Source organism: Ochotona curzoniae, unplaced genomic scaffold, assembly GCF_017591425.1.
Source record: "Ochotona curzoniae isolate NIBS_2020 unplaced genomic scaffold, NIBS_Ocur_1.0 contig_1014, whole genome shotgun sequence".
Classification (NCBI taxonomy): Eukaryota; Metazoa; Chordata; class Mammalia; order Lagomorpha; family Ochotonidae; genus Ochotona; species Ochotona curzoniae.
The window spans coordinates 16,654,922-16,661,656 of record NW_024464920.1 but is presented as its reverse complement, the minus strand read 5'-3'; the positions used below and the strand labels follow the sequence as shown (position 1 = coordinate 16,661,656).

At 33.8% G+C, this 6,735-nt stretch overlaps 1 pseudogene; it reads right to left on the bottom strand.

Moving 5' to 3' along the window:
• Positions 1–527: 527 nt before the first annotated feature.
• On the bottom strand, positions 528–593 carry LOC121164051 (annotated as a pseudogene).
• Positions 594–6,735: the final 6,142 nt, after the last annotated feature.

Genomic DNA, 6,735 nt, shown 5'->3' with positions numbered 1-6,735 from the left:
ATGGGAATCCAAACCACGATGAGCTATCAGCTGGAATCACTTCAGCTGGAATGATTATAATCAAAAAGACAAAAATATCAAATGCTGATGAGGATGAGCCAAAAGTAAACACTCACTGATGGAAGAATGCAAATTAGTGGAACTATTATGGAGATCAATAGCGATTCTCAGAAAAACTAAAAATAGGGCAGGATGCTTGGTACAGAAGCTAAAGCACAATTGGATTAATATATCTTGTATTCTTGAGTTTCTCTCTAAGCTCCACCTCCGACTCTTATGCCTAACTATCCCAGGCAGGCAGCAGTGACAGCTTAAATACTTGCGTTCCTACCACTGTGAAAGACTGCAATTGGATTTCTAATTCCCAACTTTAAATTGGTTGATCTGCAGATAATCCAGGGCTGTGGGGAGTCAACCAGTAAACGGAAGACCTCTCATCTGTTCAAACAATTAAACTGAAAACATAAATAAGATTAACTCATTTACTTAAAAAATTAAATGTGGATCTACTTTTTTATTTATTTATTTTAGATATGTATTGCTTCATAAATTTGCATGTCATCCTTGTGCAGGTGCCATGCTAATCATCTCTACGCAGCCAAGGGAAGATCCTTGGTGAACCTACACAGTATCATGTGGGTTTGAATTTCTAAACTTGGAAGTTAAACAACTTTCCTTTCCTGTATAAAAAAAATAACCTAATCCATAACGCAGTTTTCCTACTTCCAGCTATACATATTTTAAAAATATAAAAAATATAAAATCATCATATATGTTAGGACTTCCATAATGACTGAATAGAAATCCTCTTTGTTCACTGTCACAGAGGAGACCCAAAGCAACAAGTATAATGTCACACCTCAAAGTGACTGTGTAAAGTACACCAGAATGCAACAGGATTCAGAGATATGGAATGGCAAAACAAACAAACAAACAAAAAAACAGCCTAGCAACTGCTGCTCACCTTGGAATTGTTCTCCCTACTAATTTGCCAGTGAATGCAGTGGAGGACAGTTCATGGGGCTTGGGCCCCTGCAGCGATGTGAGAGACCCAGAAGAGACTCCTGGCTCCTCAATCTAGCTTTTATATCCACTTTGGGACTGGATCAGCAGATGAAAGACATTTTCTCAGTCTTACCACCTACCTCTCTTTGTAACCCTGCCTTTCAATTAAATGAAATAAATACTTTTTAAAAGTTCGCATGTAGGTCCTTTAGTTCAGAATAGGAAATTATCCTCCCACAAACCTTAAAGCACAGGCTGTATAAAGTATGTATATTATGGTATGTCTTGAGAAAGCATCCACCTCAGAGTATATATGGTCGAATGGAACCCCACAGATTTCCATCCAATTGTTCCAAAGAAATTACAAATATTGGACAGATTGAAGCCTAACAAATACAAAGAGACCCAGTGGAGCAACAGCAAGGTAGCACTCACGCTCAGAGCGTTCTGCATTACATGGGAGAGAACAGAGGAGGAAACCTTCCTGCAGAACTCTGTATGTAGGTGCACCTGCCTTCTTAGACGTGAGCCCATCCTCCCAACATGCTCCCCTTCACCTACCACCTGTGCCATCATTTCATGCTGTTCAGATCCTAAGGATTCCTGAGGAAGACTCCTGTGACCCCAGATCACTCAACCTATCACTATTCAATGATGTGGCATTCAGACTAAGTTCAGGAATGTACACATGCCTAAACTATTCTCAGTGCCTTTGCACAGGCAACATGTAGAGGTTGGTATGTTCCATTCATTCCAGTATCAATGTTGGTCTTGTGACTTTGTGTCCTTGCATTGATAATGACTAGGAATCAATATTCTTTAGCCAAATTCATATTACTGGTGCTACAAGTTCAGGCGCTTACACAGCTGAGAGGTGTGTATGTTCCATCCATCTTATTGCCAATTCTGTTCCCCAGGTTTTATGCTCTCTCTAGGGCAAAGGCCAAGTGATCTATATGTTCCAGATCTGAACACCCCACTCATTCTGGATGATCTTATTCTTCTGTCACTCACATAAACAGAAGCTGAAGGACAAGTGCCAGGAAGATTTCATTAACTGCATCTGAACCAAAACTCAAAGTAGGCTACCAAACCATCACCAGGAAATACTAAGTCAGATAAACCTCATCAATAAAAGAGCACTACACTTTGATAAGCAATACACTTTAACAAGCATATAATGGAAATGCCACATTGACAAAATTCATTATAAGGATACAAAATGAATGAGTAAACACTACAAGACAGAAGGAACAAAATAAAGCTATAGCATCAGCTACAAAAAGAGGCTTGATAAAATATCAATAAATGAACAATTATGAAGGTAATCAAATATAGGAGAGAACAGAGAAGTGAAGTCCTAATTCCTAAATAAAATGGGAAATAAATTCAGAATATGAATGAGAATTTTAAAAAAAGAGATAGAGATACTGAAAAAGAATCAAATAATTCAGAGATTAAAAAATTCAGCAAGTCAAATAGATAACATGATTTAAACCCTCAACAACAGTACCTGAGGGAGTGGTAGAAATGTTAAACATGTCAGTACTTAGTCATTATTTGTGGTTAATAATTTTTATGTAAATAGGATAAATTCTTTAATTAAAATATACAGATAGACTGGAAATGGTTTTAAAAGACCATTACATATTGACTGTAAAAATAATCAACTTAGTGATAAATAAACGTATTTTTTAAAAGAAAAAATGAATGAAGTATTCTAAGGCAAGCTGTAGTAGTATAATATCAGAGAAAATGAACTCAAAAGTAAAAATTAATAATAGACAAAATGTGTTACTAAATAATAATTTAAAAATTCACCAGCAGATACAATCATTGCAAATGCATATGTGACAAATGCCACCATAAGCAGTTATATATAAGCATTATTTAATTGTAAAGGGAGAGAAAAACTCAGATACAATAGAAGTGGGGATTTTAACATTCCATTTTCATTCATGGGACAGACAAAATATCAACACAGAATCATCAGATTACAGTACAGACCAAATGGTGTTAGAGGGTACCTACAGAATACAGTGTATCAGAGCTTCAGAGTGCTCATTTTTTCATTAATATAGAGGATATTCTCAAGGGATAGTATGTGTTAGATAAAATAAAAGCAACAAAAGAATGCATGTTTAGCTGAGCACCTACCGTGCCCATATCACATTTCGAATTCCTGTGTTGATTCCTGACTCTAGCTCCTGACTCTAGATTCCAATCATGAAGACTCTAGAGAGCAACAATGTTAACACAAGTAAATAGGTTTGGGACCTGCACAACTCCCCATTGTTAAACTTTGCAGGTATATGGAGACTGAGTTAGTGGGTATGAGCTTTACCCGCCTCTCAAATAAATTAAAACACACACTGCAGAAAAAATACATTTTTTTTCATTTTTCTGAATTTATATTAGTATGAAAAGAATATATTTCAAGGGTAAATTCTAACATGATAAGCATACTTACCTCCCCTGTTCCCTTCTTCAATCACTATCCTTCATTCCAGAAATAAAAAATTAAATTAAAAAATCTAAGTATTCACTCAATATAATAAAAAGCTGAACAAAACAAACACTAAAATTTATACAGTAAAAAAAAATAGCTTTTACAGCAATATGGCCTACATTAAAAAAAAAAAAACTTCAGTCAACAAATAGCCTAAATGTGGAAAAGCAATATAAAATTGAGCCCAAAGTTAGTAGAAGAAAATAAATAATACAGATCAGAGAAAAGATATGTAAAATGGATACCAAACAGACAATACAAAATATTAATGATACAAACATTTTTTAAATGTCAAAAATGTTGATAAATCAATGCTAAAAACCAGAAGACACATACAACTAAAATAAGAAATACAAATGGAGATATAAAATTCAAAAGTTCATAAGATACTCTCAGAATTGCATGCAATCAAATTGTAAAATTTATGACATGCATTTCGGGCTGCACATAACTTGCCATAATTAAAACAGGAAGATTGGAAGACTTGAATAGATCCATAATGAACAAAAATTTTGAATCAGTAAAAGAAACTTCCACAACAACAAAAATCCAGTACCAGCTGGCTCTACTGCTGAATATAGCCAAACCATTAAGGAAGACCTAGCATCAGTTATTTCAAAAGTATTTCAAAATATTGAACAAGACATAACCGTTTTAGTATTCACTCTGTTAAGCTGTCAATACCCTGATGTAAAAACCAGAAAAGGATATAACTCTAACCACAAAGAAAACTACAGAGTATAATATTCCTAAAACTATATGAATGTAAAAAATTTTTAAAAAATACAAAAATAATTCAATTCAAATCTAACAACCTATAAAAAGTTTATTCACACTAAGTATGATATATTCCTTGGATACAAGAATAATTCAACATTTATAAATCAATAAAAAACTATATATTATATCAACACAATGAAGTATAAAATCACACACTTCAACTAAAAAAAAAATCCAAAGAAATTAAATATCTCTCATACAACAATTCTTAAATTGGATTTGGAAGCAACACACCTTCAGATAACACAGGCTATAAATGACAATCCCACATTCAATGACAATTCAACACTGAAAAATAAAAGTATTTTCTCTGAGACCTGCAATCAGAGAAGGACTTCTGCTCTCACCAACACTAGGGTGATAAACCAAACACAAAGACCAACGGAAAAGAAGAGACAGCCGAGAAATGAATACACATTTCTATAGCTACTTATTTTGTACAAAGGATTTAAAACCATCTTTTGTCATGTGCACTAAAATGTATGGCACAAGCAATCAAGCAATCATTTAATTACATCACATAATTCAGGCCCAGAAAAGTAAATGCAGCATGTGCTCTCTCAGATGTGGAACCTCAAGGAATTTTCCACGTGAACACAGAATACCGATTACTAGAAATAGGGAATTGGTATTTGGGATTAGAGGGAGATGGAATAGCAGGTACAAAATCATTATCACTTAGAAGTAGCAAATTCTAATGTTCCACAGTACAATGGGTTTATTATAGTTCACAATGCTGTACTACACAGAATATAAAGACCTGGAAACCAGGAGCTGGTAGGATGCATGCAAATATGAAAAAAAAAAAAAGATAAGGAAACTCATTGCTTGTCTGGGTTTCATGATCTTTGCTATAAACATATCTTGAAACACTGTAGTGTGTCCTATAAAAATGTGCAAGTATTGATTACTAATCTAAATTTTCAGAAAACAAAGTAGAGATGATATTGCAACAGAGCTTATTATTGGAATGAGATTGATGGTGGCTGAGAATGAGAAGTGTTAGGGGAGACTCTGGATGCTGTTAATGCTCTGATTCCTTTTTTTAAAATCTGGGTACTGAATGAATTCTATTTGTAAGCATCTATGGAGTTGTGGTTTTTCTATATGTATATTGTACTTGAGTAAAAATTCAAATTAAAAGAGCCAGTCAATATTGTTCGGTTTCAGTGTATAGTCTTTGAATATAAAGTGCTCAAAGAAATAAGCACAGAACAACAAATTCTCAATCAGATTTTTTATGTTTCAAAAACATAAATTGCGGTCTTTTGCGAAAATATACTTTTATATAAAGTAATTCTTATCTGTTTGTGACAAAGAAACCATGAATCCAAACTAGAAATCATGCTTTAGTTATTTTGTTTCCATTTATTCACCTAAAATTAATTCATGCATTTATTACTAAAGATGAACTGATGCATAATGCACTGGTATTCTGTATCCATTTGTTAAAATCATGAAAAAAAATTGTCCTGATAGCTTTCTGAAACATTTTAAGTAAACTGCTCACTAATTGCCAGTGACATTTATGAACCATCAGCAATCTGCTAAAGGTAATACATACAGACATTAAACAACACAAATAATTAATTTTAAAATAATTAAATTTGTGCCAAATTAAAATATGCAGACATTAAACTTTAAAAACCATTTTGATATAAAGCATGCAATACAATTTTATTCAAAATAGTCAACTGTCACTTCTAGTTCTTCAGCTGGATCTGCCTAATACTTTTTTTTACTGCTTTTGCTGGTGTTCATTAGTCTTTGAAGGCAAATGTGACAAAATATAAATTATCTTCTCTCATTTAACATTTTGCCCTTGTAAAAAGTAAAGTAGCTTTACAGTGAAAGGCAGGTAGATAAAGGTAAATGCACTGCATGCCGTATTATTCAGTTTCACAATCTCTTTTCCTTCAGAAAAATGAAGAAAGTAAACCCATCTAGAGGTTATGAATAGTTTGTGAATCAATTTATATATCATTGTACTACATAAAGTTTATAAAAAGAAGAAAAATGGATTTAATCTATTTGAATGCTCTCTGCAATGGATGTCCTATTCCACTGATAAGTGGTAGCTGTCAACTGATGACAGATATATGCCTTGTAATAGTGACATGCCAATTACCACGGAGAAGGTAACGCGTTATGTATTTGAAAGTAAAGTCCAGAATACAATGAGGCACTAGCTTCCCTCAAGTTCAGTGTAAATAAAACTGTACTAGTACTGACAGAGTGGAGAGACCATCTGTTCTCTAAGAAGACTATAGTTGAGGCCCCTCATTTCCTACGAGCATGGCTGCTACACACTCAGAGATGCTTCCATTGCTCTAGGGATGGATTTATGCACTCCAATAAGAAGATGGACTTGCACTAATCTACCTGTGACTTCTCATGATTTGTAACAAGCAATGCTTTTGAAACAGAACTCTCATTTTGGT